The sequence below is a fragment of the Chiloscyllium plagiosum genome, unplaced genomic scaffold, assembly GCF_037043375.1.
Source record: "Chiloscyllium plagiosum isolate Xiang-an unplaced genomic scaffold, Cpla_swu_hap1 HiC_scaffold_26, whole genome shotgun sequence".
NCBI classification, from domain to species: Eukaryota; Metazoa; Chordata; class Chondrichthyes; order Orectolobiformes; family Hemiscylliidae; genus Chiloscyllium; species Chiloscyllium plagiosum.
Window position 1 is genome coordinate 3,295,032 of NW_028270164.1, and position 16,693 is coordinate 3,311,724.

Genomic DNA, 16,693 nt, shown 5'->3' on the forward strand with positions numbered 1-16,693 from the left:
CCCAACCCTCCACTATACTTACAGGGCAAATACTTTTCACACTCCTTTTTAAACTAAATGTGGCATAAATTGATGACTCTGGAACAGTAACAACACAAAGAGAGTGTTCCTTATACGATTGCAATGACCTTGCATTTCTTCCACTCTCTTTGTAAGTGCTGAGCTGATGCTATTGCTATGGTAACTGCTCAGGCTATGACTCAGCATTAACATCCTTTTACAGTGTCATTGACTGTCTCAAAGGCCCAATAGCTGGTTATGGGGGTATATCCCCTGGATATAATGATCTCAGGAATGTTCTGGGACTTTACAGAGCCTTGCAAAATAAGACTGGTTCAAACATCTTTTGGTCAAATGTTTTGTTTACAGTTTCCAAATTTCTTAAAACTGGCTTCATCAGCACTTTCAGAGGCTTAATATCCCTTGGTTTCCATTGTAGATTGCTACCATTTGTGCATTTTTGGTTGAGGGTGCAACCATAAGTTAGAGGTGCAGAAGTAGGCCATTCAGCCCATTCAATCTGCTCTGCCATTTAATAAGATCATGGCTGATATGATAATCCTCAACTCCACTTTCTTGCCTTTTCCCCATAACACTTGATTCATTTACTGATTAAAAATATGTCTATGTCAGCCATAAATATACTTAATGACCAAACTTCACTATCTTCTGCAGCAAAGCATTCACAGATTCACTCCCCTTAAGAGAAGAATTTCCTCCTCATCACTGTCCCAACTGGGTGACATTCTCTGGACTGCCTGCATTGCCTGGTCACTTAGTTGTATATGATAACATTTTGGGGTAGAAGGGAAAAATAAGCAGACTCATTGTCCCTCTTCCATGTTTACATTCGATGGTGAGCGAGCACGGGGTATCCATTAATGGTCTCCATACCTTTAGAGAGAGAGAGATGGGCACCGTGGGAAATATAATGCTTTTTTACCCCCTTCAGTTCTATTTTGATTTAGTCCCTTCCCCCTCTCTCTACCCCTCCCCCCTCACATTCTGATGAGTTGGATTGTATGTAATGGGATTTGCATGTAAATATTCAATTGGCTACATGAGAGGTTTACTGGTGGTGGTTAACAGTTAGAAATGGCAAAAACCGTCACAGTTATTTGGTGATGGGAAACCCAAAATGTTCAGGTGTGTGTAAGAGCATTTCTGGATAAAAAGAAAAGTAAAGCAGGCCCAGAAATGGATCTGCAGAACTGTCTGTCCTGGTCTGAGACTAGCCTAAGTATGCTAGTTCTATTATGAATATATTCTGTTTTTAAATGGTTCTATTTTGTGTTCAACAATAAACAATGTCATCTCCAGCTGAGTGTCCTGAGTTATTAGAATCAAATAAGAGAACCAAAACTGATCAAGGTATTCCTCTTGAAATAGCAGCCAGCATTCCCTTTGCTTTCCCTATTACCTGCTGAACTTGGATGATAGGTTTTTGTGATTTATGCACAGGGACTCCCAAATCCCTTTTCCAATATGCTTTGGAAAACCATGATTGAATCTGTCCCCACCTCACTCTCTGACAGTGCATTCCAAATTGTAACCAGCTACCCTTACCTCACTCCCAGCTGAAATGATGTTGTTCTTAATTCCACTGTAAAATTTCATTTTGACCTTCAAGTTCCACAATAGCCTCGTTCCTCCTTCTAGTTTTTCTCTTATCTCCTCTAACCTTACAATCTCCAAGATCTCTGCAAAAGTCTAAGCTTGGATGCGGGACTAATTGAGGAAGAGGATACCAAGCTCTCAATGCCAGGAAATGAAAAAAACTGTTAAATTAAACCTGGTGATGTGATGGAGGTGAGAACGCTGTCTGATATTTGGGTACTCTAATGTGATAGTGTTGGGATAGAGGAGATGGCATCTCACAGTGTGTTTCAAAATCTTTCAATTTGTGATATGTGTAAATAGCTCGATTTATTCTATTTTCTCTTCATTTGTTTTCATAATAAACGTCTGCTCTAGTGTTAAACCCAAATCTGCAGCATTGCGTGTTTGTATTTCAATAACAGATGAACTTAATTTAAAATATGATCTATAAAACCAGATTTCAGTCTGGGCCCTGACTTAAAGAAAGGAAAAGGATGCATAGAACATAGAAAAGTACAGCACAGAACAGGTCCTTTGGCCCACGATATTGTGCCAAGGTTTAATCCTAATGTAAAATAAAATAACTGAACCTACGCACCCCTCAACTCACTGCTATCCATGTGCATGTCCAGCAGTCGCTTAAATGTCCCTAATGACTCTGCTTCTACCACCACCGCTGGCAACGCTTTCCATGTATTCTCAACTCTCTGCGTAAAGAACCTTCCTCTGACGTCTCCTCTATACCTTTCTCCTAATATTTTAAAACTATGACCCCTCGTACCAGTCAATCCTACCCTGGGGAAAAGTCTCTGGCTATGGACTCTATCCATGACTCTCATTACCTTGTATACCTTGATCAGGTCACCTCTCTTCCTCCTCTCCAGAGAGAAAAGTCCGAGCTTAGTCAATCTCTCTTCAAAAGGCAATCCCTCCAGTCCAGGCAGCATCCTGGTAAACTTTCTTTGCAGCTTCTCCAAAGCCTCTGTATCTTTCCTATAGTAGGGCGACCAGAACTGGACACAATATTCCAAGTGTGGTCTCACCAGGGACTTGTAGAGCTGTAGCAAAACCTCGTGGCTCTTATACTCGATCCCCGTGTTAATGAAAGCCAAAAAACCATATGATCTCTTAACAACCCTACCAACTTGGGTGGCAACTTTGAGGGATCTATATACTTGAACACCAAGATCCCTCCGTTCCTCCATACTGCCAAGAATCCTGTCCTTAATCCTATATTCAGCGTTTGAGTTCGACCTTCCAAAATGCATCACTTCGCATTTATCCAGGTTGAACTCCATCTGCCATTTCTCAGTCCAGGTCTGCATTCTGTCTATGTCACGCTGCAGCCTGCAATAGCCCTCGATACTATCGACGGCACCTCCAACCTTTGTGTCATCTACAAATTTACTAGCCCACCCCTCAACCTCCTTACCCAAGTCATTTATACAAACTACAAAGAGCAGTGGCCCAAGAACAGAGCCCTGCGGGACCCCACTCAACACTGACCTCCACACAGAATACTTTCCATCTATAACCACTCTCTGCCTTCTGTCAGCCAACCAATACTGAATCCAGATTGTCAAATCTCCCTGTATCCCATACTTCCTGATTTTACGAATGAAACTACCATGAGGAACCTTATCAAATGCCTTGCTGAAGTCCATATACACCACATCCACTGCTCCACCTTCGTCGACCTGTCTTGTCACCTCCTCAAAGAACTCAATAAGATTAGCGAGGCATGACCTGCCTCTCACAAAGCCATGCTGACTGCCTTTAATCATGTTATGCTTTTCCAAATAGTCATAAATCCTATCCCTCAGAATTCTTTCCAAAACTTTGCTGACCACAGACGTAAGACTGACTGGTCTGTAATTGCCAGGGATTTCCCTATTACCCTTCTTGAAAAGAAGAACAGCATTCGCCTCCTTCCAATCCTCCGGTATGACTCCCGTGGAGAGTGAGGAAGCAAAGATCTTCACCAGTGGCTTAGCAACCTCCTCTCTCAAAGTTTGTGCGAAGATTTGTAGCTCGGGTGCTCGTTGTTGTGGTTCTGTTCGCCGAGCTGGGAATTTGTGTTGCAGACGTTTCGTCCCCTGTCTAGGTAACATCCTCAGTGCTTGGGAGCCTCCTGTGAAGCGCTTCTGTGATGTTTCCTCCGGCATTTATAGTGGTTTGTCTCTTCCGCTTCCGGTTGTCAGTTCCAGCTGTCCGCTGCAGTGGCCGATATATTGGGTCCAGGTCAATGTGTTTGTTGATAGAATCTGTGGATGAGTGGCATGCCTCTAGGAATTCCCTGGCTGTTCTCTGTTTGGCTTGTCCTATAAAAGTAGCGTTGTCCCAGTCGAACTCATGTTGCTTGTCATCCGCGTGTGTGGTTACTAAGGACAGTTGGTCCTTTCTCGCTTCCCGGAGCAGCCTAGGATAAATTTGGTCTGACCCTGGAGACTTATCAATCTTAATGTTTTCCAAAATTTCTAGCACATCAACGTCATCATCCTTGATCTGGTTAAGACTGTATCCCAGCTCCTCTAAGTTTTCATTTCCAACAAGTTCCCTTTCCTTGATGAAAACTGAAGCAAAAACCTCATTTAGGGCTTCCCGTATCTGCGCAGACTCCACGCATAAGTTCCCTACGCTATCCCTGATCGGCCCTACCTTCTCCCTGATCATTCACTTATTCCTCACGTACAAGTAAAATGCCTTTGGGTTCTCCCTAATCCTTCTTGCCAAGCCTTTTACGTGCCCCCTCCTTGCTCTCCTCAGTCCAATTCTGAGCTCCTTTCTAGCAAACCTGTAATCCTCTAAAGCTGTGCTAGATCCTTGCTTCCTCCACCTTACATAAGCTGCCTTCTTCCTTTTGACGAGAAATTCCTCTGTTCTCGTCATCCAAGGTTCCCGAATCTTACCCCTTCTTACCTGTCACAGAGGAACAAATATGTGCATCACTCACAACAACTGCTCCTTAAACAGTCTCCACATGTCTGCTGTGCCCTTTCTGTGGAACAATTGCTCCCAGTCTGCACTTCCCAACCCCTGTCTGATAGCTTCATAATTTCCTTTTCCCAATTAAATATCTTCCATTGGTAACTGCTCCTTTCCCTCTCCAAGGCTATGGTAAATATGAGGCAGTTGTGATCACTGTCACCAAAGTGTTCTCCCACCGCGAGATCTGACACCTGTCCTGGCTCATTGCCGAGCACCAAATCCAAAATGGCCTCTCACCTCATCGGCCTGTCGCCATATGAGTAAGGAACCCTCCTGAACACACCTGACAAAAACAGCTCCATCCAAACCATCTGCATTAAGGAGGTTCCAGTCAATATTGGGAAAGTTGAAGTCACCCATAACAACAACCCTGCTACTTCTGCATTTTTCCAAACTCTGCCGGCCTATGAGTTCTTCAATCTCTCTACTGCTATTAGGGGGTCTGTAGAAAACCCCCCAAAAGGTGCCTGCTCCCTTACTGTTCCTAACTTCCACCCATACTGATTCAGTAGACAGACCTTCCTCAACAACCTTCGTTTCTGTAGCTGTGATGCACTCTCTGGTTAGTAATGCTACACCCCTCCTCTTTTTCCACCCTCACTGTTCTTTCTAAATGTTCTAAACCCTGGAACATTTAGCAACTATTCCTGCTCCTGTGAAACTCACGACTCCGTTATGGGCACAACATCATAGTCCCAAGTACTGATCCATGTTCTAAGTTTGTCAATGTTATTTCTGACACACCTTGCGTTAAAGCAGACACACTTTAACTGATCCCTTTGTTTCATAGTGTGAGAAACTTCCTGATAGATTCACTACATCCTGTCACTGCCCCAGCTACAACTGCCCCCCTCTCAGATATGTAGCTTGTGTAAGGAAACTGAAATCAGACAAAACCCTCGAGGAGTATACAGGAGTCATAAAAGAACTTAGGAAGACTAAGGAGGGCTAAAATGGGCCATGAAAAACCCATGGTGAGTAGGATAAATGAGAATTCCAAAGCATATTATACAAAATTAGGAGCAAGAGGATCGCTAGGGAAAGGGTAAGTCCCTGAAGGATAGAGGAATTTATCTGTGGAGCCAGAGGACGTGGGCAAGGTCCTTAATGAATACTTCACATTGACATTCACCAAGGGGAAGATCATGGATGATGGTATGATAAGGGAGGGGTATGTTGATTTTCCGGGGCTTGTCAATATTAAGAGGGAGGAGGTGTTTGTGTCTTGAAAAACATTAAGTAAGATACATTCTCAGGGCCTGATAGGATCTGTCCCAGGATATGGAGGGAAGTATGGGAGGAGATTTCTGGGGCCTTGAGAGAGATCCTTGTAACCTAGGTGAGGTCCAAAAAGTATAGAGAACAGCCAATGTTGTTCCCTTTGTTTAAGAAATTATGGGCCAATGAGCCTTCCATCAGTACGAGAGAAATTATTAGAGAAGATTCTTAGGGACAGGATTTACTTGCATTTGGAACTAATGGCCAATTAGAGATAGTCAACATAGCTTTGTGCGTGGCTGGTCTTGTCTTCCAAATTTTATTGAATCTTTGTGGAAGAGATGAAGATGATTGAAGAGGGTAAGGAAGTGAATGTAGTCTCCATGGACTTTACTAAAGCATCTGACAAGATCACTCATGGTAGGCTGGTCCAGAAGATAAAGTCACATGGGACCCACAGTGACTTGGTAAATTGGATACAAAATTGGCTTGGGAAGACAAAGGGTAATTAGATTAGATTACATTACAGCGTGGAAACAGGCCCTTCGGCCCAACAAATCCACACCGACCCGCCGAAGCGCAACCCACCTATACCCCTACATTTACCCCTTACCTAACACTACGGGCAATTTAGCATGGCCAATTCACCTTGACCTGCACATCTTTGGACTATGGGAGGAAACCGGAGCACCCGGAGGAAACCCACGCAGACACGGGGAGAACGTGCAAACTCCACACAGTCAGTCCCTGAGGTGGGAATTGAACCCGGGTCTCAGGTGCTGTGAGGCAGCAGTGCTAACCACTGTGCCACCATGCCGCCCACAAATCTGAAGTGGTATTTTTCAGACTGGAGGTATGTGACTAGTGTTGTTCCACAAGGACCAATGCTGGGATCTCTGTTGTTTGTAATTTATATAAATGATTCTGATGAAAATGTAGGTGGTCTGATTAATAACTTTGCAGATGACATGAAAATTGGTGGAGTTGTGGATAGTGACGAAGGCTGTCAAAGTAAAAAGCAGGACATAGATTAGCAGAAAGCTGAGTGGAGAAATGGCAGATTCAGTTTAATCCAAACAAGTGTGAACTGATGCATTTTGGGAGGTCAACATAAATGGATGTGAGCATAAGAGGTACAGTTACTAAGTTTGCAGATGACACCAAAATTGGAGGTGTAGTGGACAGCAAAGAGGGTTACCTCAGATTACAACAGGATCTGGACCAGATGGGCCAATGGGTTGAGAAGTGACAGATGGAGTTTAATTCAGATAAATGAGAGGTACTGCATTTTGGGAAAGCAAATCTTAGCAGGACTTATACACTTAATGGTAAGGTCCTAGGGAGTGTTGCTGAACAAAGAGACCTTGGAGTGCAGGTTCATAGCTCCTTGAAAGTGGAGTCACAGGTAGATAGGATAGTGAAGAAGGTGTTTGGTATGCTTTCCTTTATTGGTCAGAGTATTGTGTACAGGAGTTGGGAGGTCATGTTGCGGCTGTACAAGACATTGGTTAGGCCACTGTTGGAATATTGCGTGCAATTCTGGTCTCCTTCCTATTGGAAAGATGTTGTGAAACTTGAAAGGGTTCAGAAAAGATTTACAAGGATGTTGCCAGGGTTGGAGGATCTGAACCACAGGGAGAGGCTGAATAGGCTGGGGCTGTTTTCTCTGGTGCGTTGGAGGCCGAGGGGTGACCTTATAGAGGTTTACAAAATTATGAGGGGCATGGATAGGATAAATAGACAAAGTCTTTTCCCTGGGGTCGGGGAATCCAGAACTAGAGGGCATAGGTTTAGGGTGAGAGGGGAAAGATATAAAAGAGACCTAAGAGGCAACTTTTTCACGCAGAGGGTGGTACGTGTATGGAATGAGCTGCCAGAGGAAGTGGTGGAGGCTGGTACAATTCCAACATTTAAGAGGCATTTGGATGGGTATATGAATAGGAAGGGTTTGGAGGAATATGGGCCGTGTGCTGGCAGGTGGGACTAGATTGGGTTGGGATATCTGGTCAGCATGGACGGGTTGGACCGAAGGGTCTGTTTCCATGCTGTACAGCTCTATGACTCTATAAATGGAAGAGAAAAGTGTACAGTAAATGGCAGGACCTTGGAAGCATTGATAGGCAGAGAGATCTTGAGGTGTAAGTCCATAGCTCCCTGCAAATGACCACACAAGTGGATAGAGAGATAAAGAAGGCATATGGCATGTTTGCCTTCATTGGTCAGGGCCCTGACTATAAAAGTTGGCAATCATATTGCAGATGTATAAGACTTTAGTTAGGCCATAGTTACAGTATTGTGTGCAGTTCTGGTCGCCACACTATAGGAAGGATGTGAAGGCTTTGGAGAGAGTGCAAAAGACGTTTATCAGTGTGTTGTCTGATTTGGAATATATTAGCTGCAAGGAGAAGTTGGACAAACTTGGATTGTTTCTGCGAGAGCATTGAAGGCTGAGGGGCGACCTGGTCAATGTTTATAAAATTGATGTGGATGTGCAGGTGTTGGACTGGGGTGGACATGGTCAGAAATCACAAGACACCAAATTATAGGCCAACAGGTTTATTTGAAATCACAAGCTTTCAAAGCACTGCTCCTTCGTCGGGGAAGTGGAAGAAAGCACATAGGCACTGAATTTATAGGCAGAGATCGATGAGTGGAAAGATGAGATCAAAAGATCGTACAAATGGTGTGAGTGGAGTGTCCATAGGCCAAATAAAAAGTCTCTACAGGTGATTGAGAGTGTCAGACAGTGTTAGTTAAGTGCCAACAACTGAATATCAAGGGAAGTGTTAACCTGTAATCCAATTAATTGAGGCAGAGAGACAATTATAAAAAGTTAAATTAAGGTGATGCTGAAGAAAAGCCAAATGGCTGGAATAACACAATAGGTCGAAGGGTCACATGCTGAGAGTTTAACAAAGTAACAAGTAATCCAAAACTGTACAAACTAGTTATGGTAGAGAGATCATAACAAGTTATCAGGGTGTGTCAAAACAGGACAATAACAAAGGTTTTACACAGAACAGTGTGGTGGGGTTACATGTAGTGCGACATGAATCCAATATCACAGTTGAGGTTATCTTCATGGATAGGGATCTTGGCTGTCAGTTACTACTCGACAATTCTGCATTGTTTTGTGTCTCAAAGGCCACCTTGGAGGACGCTTACCCAAAGATCGGAGGCTGAATGTCCTTAACCGCTGAAATGTTCCCTGACTGGGAGGGAACATTCCTGTCTGACTTTTGTTGCATGGTGTCCATTCATCTGTTGTCCTAGCGTCTGCATGGCCTCACCAATGTACCATACCTTGTGGCATCCTTGCGTGCAATGTATGAGATAGATGATATTGACGGAGTTACATGTGTATCTGCCGTGTACGTGGGGGATGGTGTGCCCACGTGTAATGGTAGTGTCCATGTCGATGATCTGGCATGTCTTGCAGAGGTTGCCACACCAGGGTTTTGTGATATTGTGATTGATGTTGTCCTGAACATCAGGAACGATGGTCTGTTTGAGGTTTGGCGGTTGTTTGAAAGTGAGAAGTGGAGGTATAAGGTGAAATATTTGTCATCATTGATGACATGTTGAAGGCTGTGGAGAACATGGAGTAGTTTCTCTGTTCTGGGGAAGTACTGGATGACGATGTGTACTCTGTCAGTCATGTCCCATGTCTGTCTTCTAAGGAGATTATTGTGGTTTTTCGCTATGGAACATCAGAACCGGCGATCAATGAGTTGAGCATCATATCCTGTTCTTATGAGGGTGTCCTTTAGCACCTCAGATGTCCATCGCGTTCCTCCTCGTCTGAGCTGATCCTGTGTATGCACAGGGCTTGTCTGTAGGTGATGCTTTTTTAACATGTTCAGAAGCTGGAGAAGTGCAGCATTGTGAGGTAATCCATAGGCTTGTGGTGGAATTAGGTACTAAAGTGTCTGTCCTATACAAAATTATGAGAAGCATGAATAAGGTGGATAGTTGGAGTCCTTTTCCCCAGGGTGGATATGTCAAACATTAGGGGGCAAAGGTTTAAGGTGAGCGGGGGTGGGGGGGAGGGGAGTTTAAAGGAGTTGTGGGAGGCAAGTTTTTTACACACAGGGTGGTATGTGCCTGGAATGTGCTGCCAGGGAAGGTGGTAGGAGCAGATACGTTAGCAATCTTTAAGAGGCATTTAGACAGACACATGGACAGGCAGAGAATAGAAATTATTTCTCTATTTCTGTCTTATAAATCATCTGATACATCTTAACTTGCATTAACCTTTTTTGTGTGTAAGGCAAATGCAGTTTTTAAAAATAAGTTCATGGGATGTAGGCCTTGCCAGCTAGGCCAGCATTTATTTCCTATCCCTAATTGTTCAGAGGGCAGTTAAGAGTCAACCACATTGCTGTGGGTCTGAAGTCACATGTAGGCCAGACCAGGTAAGGATGATAGTTTCCTTCCCTAAAGGACATTAGTCAACAAGATAGATCCTTATAACAATCTTCAGTTACCATATGATTTCTGTTAGCCCAGCATTTTTAAAAATTAATTTCATCATCTGCCACAGTGGAATTCGAATCCATGGCTCCAGAGCATGGGAAGGTGTTGGCTTAGTGATATTATTGTTAGACTATTAATCCAGAGACCCTGATGGTGTTCTGGGTACCCGGGTTCAAACTTGACCTTAATAACGACCTGGAAATAAGAGTCCGATGATGACCATAAAATCATTGCCGATTGCTGGGAAAAACCCATCTAGTTCACAAACGCCATCCTTACCTGGTCTGGCCTACATGTGACTCCAGACCCACAGCAATGTGATTGACTCTTACCTGCCCACTGGGTAATTAGGGATGGATCATAACTACTGGCCAAGCCAGCAATGCCCATATTCTGTGAATGAATTAAAATAAAACGTAAGCCTGAAGTCCTGGATTACTAGCCCAGTGACATTACCATTAGCCGTCCAATTTCTCACTATTATATTTTGGAGAATGGCTGCTGTGTCTGCAGGAGGGACCAGAAATACTTTTCCTTTTCTCTATGATAGCCATACTAGAAACAGTGTACCTGAGATTAACTGAGCAGTGATGTGTGATGAGTGCCTGTGAGAGTTTCTGGAATAGCAAACTCCCTCTGTTGGCCCCAATTGAACCATGAATCCTTCATTTTATTATTAATGTAGTGTGCCACAATTTATAAATTGTTCGCTAGATCCATAAATTTCTACAAGTGCTTTTCATGAAAATAGTCAGCTCTGTTACTGCAGTGTTATCACTTGACTGATGAGATTTACATGTTAAGAAGGCTGGTACTTAGTAATCCAGAGAATCCACTGTTTACTCATTCTAGTTTATGATGGAAAATGCTATAAATTTCTGTAAATTATAGAACTAATGTTACTTTCTGCAGAACAAAATGTCTTTGCTTTGTTTTGACCAACTGAGGCAGTCACACTGGGTTCTAGGTCGTTAATTGTGGGTGAAATTTACAGGCTTTCAAAAGATCCCAGTTGTGGGCCCCCTCTTTCCAGTCATGTGTCTGCTGCTCTTGTGTTTCTAGATGGTAGTAGTCCTGGGTTCCCCATAAACTCTGTTCAAGGTTCCACAGACAGCTGGCACATGGTGGGAAAAAATACATCGTTTGAACTGAATCTGCCATTTTATTTAAAATTATTGAAGTCAATCAACTAGGTCAACCTGAAGAAGCTCACATCTCGTTTAATTGACATTTGTCTGATAAGTTGCACATATTGAACTTCAAAGGGTGCCTCCAATTATCAGCTGAGACTGACAATGAATTCAGATTCGGGAAGGACCTTTTTCTTTGCAGCGTAGGAGACTGAAGGGAGCATTGTTTGTGGGCGGCAGGGTGGCTCAGTGGTTAGCACTGCTGCCACACAGCGCCAGAGACCCGGGTTCAATTTCCACCTCAGGCGACTGACTGTGTGGAGTTTGCACATTCTCCCCGTGTCTGCGTGGGTTTCCTCCGGGTGCTCCGGTTTCCTCCCACAGTCCAAAGATGTGCAGGTCAGGTGAATTGGCCATGCTAAATTGCCCGTAGTGTTAGGTAAAGGGTAAATGTAGGGGTATGGGTGGGTTGCGCTTCAGCGGGGCGGTGTGGACTTGTTGGGTCGAAGGGCCTGTTTCCACACTGTAAGTAATCTAAATCTAAACTGAGGGGGGACATTATAGAAGTGTTTAAGATCATGAGAGGCATGGATGGGGTGAATGCACTCAGGCATTTTCCCAGGGTTGGGGAATCGAGGATTAGAGGGCATCAGTTCAAGATTAGAGGGGAAAGAATAAAAGGGAACCTGAGGGACAACGTTTTTACACAGAGGGTGGTACGCATATGGAATGAGCTGCCTTGCGGAAGTGGTTGAGGCAGGTACTTTAACAACATTTAAAAGGCAGTTGGACAAATATATGGATAGGAAAGGATTAGAAGAACATGAGCCAAGTGCAGGGAAATGGAGTTAACATGGATGGGCATTTTGGTCAGCATGGACAGTTTGAGCCAAAGGGCCTGTCTCCGTGCTGTGGCACTCTATTTAGATTAGATTCCCTACAGTGTGTAAACTGGACCTTTAGCTCAACTAGTCCACACCGACCCTCCGAAGAGCAACGCACTCAGACCCATTCCCCCTAACTAATGCACCTAACTCTACGGGTAATTTAGCATGACCAATTCACCTAACCTGCATATCTTTGGATTGTGGGAGGAAACTGGAGCACCCAGAGGAAACCACTGGGAGAATGTGCAAACTCCACATAGACAGTGGCTCAAGGCTGGAATCGAACCCGGGTCCCTGGTGCTGTGAGGCAGCAGTGCTAACCACTGAGCCATTGTGTCGCCCTAAGACTCTATTACTTCTGGTTTCAGCAGTCATTGCTGTGCACAGATCTTGGAGATCCGTGCACCAAAAACAAATGAAGGGAACATTGTTTGGATGTTACTACCTCAGGAACTGTGGTGAATTTCTGCAGTGCATCTTCTAGGTGGTACACACTGCTGCTACTGAGCATCAATGATAGAGGGAGTGAACGCTTGTAAATGTGGTGTCAATTTTAATCAAGTGGGCTGCTTTGCCTTGGATGATGTTGAGCTTCTTGAGTGTTGTTGGAGCTGCACCATCTAAGGACTATTCCATGACACTGCTAACTTGTGTCTTGTTGATTATTGTCAGGAGTCAGGAGGTGAGTTACCCACTGCAATATTCCTAGCCTCTGACCTACTCTGGTAGCCACAGTACTTACGTGACCTGTCCAGTTCAGTTCCTGGTCAATGGTAACCCCTCAGGATGTTGATAATAGTGGATTCAGTGATGGTAATGCCATTACTTACTACTTTGATTGAAGTTTTCATCTCGTTTTCTTTTGTAGCTCCATGCAAAGTTTGTTTGATGCTAAGTTGAAGGCACTATAAATGTGAATTGCTTTTGCTGCTCTATACCTTACCAAATTGTCCCTGTGGATTCCAACTCCTCTCTCTGGTGAATAAGCACATAGGAAACATTACTGAAACATTCGTGTTGCTGGTCATTAACACATTCCTTTTCTGAGATGTATTCTTTTATAGTTTTCAGGATATTGAGGAGATGTTGCAAGAAAATGCTGCTGTGCGAGATGGCAGCAGTCAGCTGACAAGTAAGAGAATCAAGGGTTCTGAGAAAAAGGCAGGAAAGTGGACTTGAGGATTATCACATCAGTCGTGGTTTCATTGCATGGCAAGGCAGGCTCGATGGGCTGAATGGCCTACTTCTGCTTTTATGTCTTACTGGATTATTAACTCCCAGTGCTAGTTAAATGAATGGCGATGGGCAGAGTGGGACCCTCTGAGTCCCCCCACCCCCTTCTGAATGTAGTAAGTAAACTTTCCAGCAGGTTTCAGAGAAAGGAAAGTGGAAACCTTGCTAACAGGTTGAGTAACAGATCTCACCAGTCAGAGGAGCCCTTAATAACTAGAGAGGGAGGTAGTAAGAGATCTCTCTCTCTCTAGTTATTAAGGGCTCCTCTAACTGGTGAGCTCTATTACTCAGATATTTCTATTTGTTCATCCCCTCCTCCCTTCATCATGTGCTGTCTCTGTGCATGTTTAAAAACCTAAATAATTCCAGCGTTTTCTGCTTTATGTTGAAGAATTCATGAATGGTGCTGAATATTGTGCAATCATTAACAAACATTTGGACTTCTGACCTTAAGATGGAGCGAAAGTCTTTGATGGAGCAGCTGAAGATGGTTGGGCCTAGGACACTACTCTGAGGAACTTCTGCAGAGCTGTCCTGGAGCTGAGATGACTGACCTCCAATAACCACAACCATCTTATGATGTACCAGGTATGACAGCAACCAACAGAGAGCTTGCCCCCCGATTCCCATTGACTCCAATTTTGCCAGGACTCCTTGATGCCATACTTGGTCAAACGTAGCCTTGATGTCAAGGTCAGTGACCCACATCTGATCTTTGGAATGTCTTTCTTTAAATTTCACAGCAATAAGGCAGATAGTGGGGAAATTATGGACAGTATAATGACATTTTTAAAAATGTTGTTTTTAAGTGTATATATTAATTTTACAAGTGAAATTATTACTCTTAATGTTTGAAAAACTTTATTACACTAATGAGGAAAGTGCATACGTATAGCATCTTCCATATATTCATGACATCCCAAAGCATTTTGCAGCCAATTAAAGTGTTTAATTTTTTTCAAGTGTAGTCACTATTATCATGTAGAAATGCAGCAACCAATTTGCACACACAGCAAGATCCCACAAACAGCCATAGGAAAAAATCTAGGTCACTTGTTTTTGTGATATGGGTTGAGGGATTAGCATTGAACAGAACACCAGAAATAACTCCCTGTTTTTATTCAGGATAGAGCCCTGAGATTGTTTATATCTAACTGAGAGAGAAGACCCTGACTCGAGTCCTTATAAACCCAAACGGTTGCTCCTCTGATGTTGTAGCTCTCCCTCGGTACTGCACTAAGGGTGTCATCTTCAATCAGTGTCATCTAAAACTCAAACCTTCAAATCAGACCTTGAAGCCACAGCTATCACAATTTAGAGCCATGCCTGGGGTTATGTTTTAAAACAAAATCACCTAATGGGTTTTTTTATTGACCAGGCTGAGATAGTGATAGATGTTTAGCCAACATTAGAGACACGGAGGAACATCATACCATGTTGATCAAAGGATAATAGCATTCGGATAATTTTTATCTTTCAACTAATGTAAGTTAACAATGTGAGTTAATAGTGCCTAGATAGCAAAATTTCCTCATACTGTCAGCAAATAATTCATGCTAAAACCAATCACTTTGTAATGACTTAGTATTGGTATAATGAGAATATCTTTAATTAAAAATATTACGACACGTTGGGCTATAGAGGAATCTGTCCAGCAAATCAGGTCATCCATTTATCTTTAATTTCCGACTAATTGAAAACCATGAAAACAGTGACTGAAATAAGGTCATGAAAATTACAAAAGAGAGGTCTCTTAAGCAGATAAATTTTATTAGTAACAGTACAAGTTGGAAAAGCTGGGATTGTTCCCTTTAGAGCAGAGAAAGTTGAGGCAGCTTAATAGAAGTGTTCTAAATTCCTAAAGGGAGTAGGCAGAGAGACAACTTTCCTCGTTGTCAGAAGAATCAGTAACAAAAGGAAGATACTTGGCAAAAGGACCAGAGGAGAGCTTTGGTTTTAAAATACAGGATGTCGCCTGACAGCACAGTGACGGAAAATTCAATACCACCCCTTCAAGGGAATTGGATGCATGATTAAAGGATATAAGATTTCCAAGTCAATAGAGATTAGGCAAGGAAGTGGAATTAATTGAATAGGATTTTCAAAGAACTAATGCAGGTATAATGGACTGAATGGCCTCCTTCTGCAATTGAACTAGTTTATCCAACTACAAGAGAGCAATCCCAACTTCCCCCTTGCAGCCCTTCATCATTCTCATTCCTCCTTTCTCTTTGCACTATATCTCCCTCTCTACAACCAAGCAATTTACATTCACTGCTTCCAACATAATTCCTGCTAATTAGGCCTCATCCTGAGGGCAAGAAAATTTCCCAACTACTCTACTCAAAGCCTTCTCATTTTTGAAATAGTGTCCACTGAGTGTTCAACCCTTCATCGCTCCCAGAAGCAATTTTCTATTTCTCAACGCAGTTACCAAGGGTTCTAAAGTCCTTATTTGACCTTGCAGGGTCTCACAGTGAATTCTGGTCCCATCAGCCCCTCTACTTTGCAAGAGTACTTCCTGGGTAATAATCAGGTGCTGGAACCGGGAACACTCCCGTCTCAAACGACTGAGTTCAATTATTAGTGTTATCCCAACTCACCCAGCACAGATTGGTGACCAAAGTTGGGATCCTCTGACATTGGTTTCCAACAAGGAATACTGGTTAAAGTCAGTGAGTACAAAATAAAAATATTGTCTTCACTTTGCTGTGAAGATTGAATAGTACAATTCACCTAAACAGGTATCAGTCATAAATATAGATTCAGAGATACGGCAGCGTGCAGTTATACATTTTATAATTACTATCTAGAATTGAAAGCTGTGTGAATTTCAGGAGCAGATTTTTCATATTCATTCTTTAGAAGATGCAAAGTAATTTTACAATCAATAGGAAGTTTTCCTTAATAAAAATCAAAAGAATTGTGAATGTTGAAAATCAGAGACAAAAATAATAATTGCTGGAAAAGCTCAGCAGGTCTGGCAGCATCTGTGGAGAGAAATCAGAGTTAAGGTTTCGGGTCAAGTGACCCTTCCTCAGAACTCAGAAGTTTTCATTATTATCCTAGAACCTGCCTGTTGTAAAGAGATTTAGTATTTCCCACCCAGTTTGATGCGCCTTTTGAGATTATTGTTTATTGGAAGTGCATGCATATATATAT

General features: G+C 42.9%; 1 pseudogene; it reads right to left on the minus strand.

The window, feature by feature from the left end:
* Positions 1-8,943: 8,943 nt before the first annotated feature.
* On the minus strand, positions 8,944-9,547 carry LOC148145066 (uncharacterized; annotated as a pseudogene).
* Between the last annotated feature and the right edge of the window lie 7,146 nt (positions 9,548-16,693).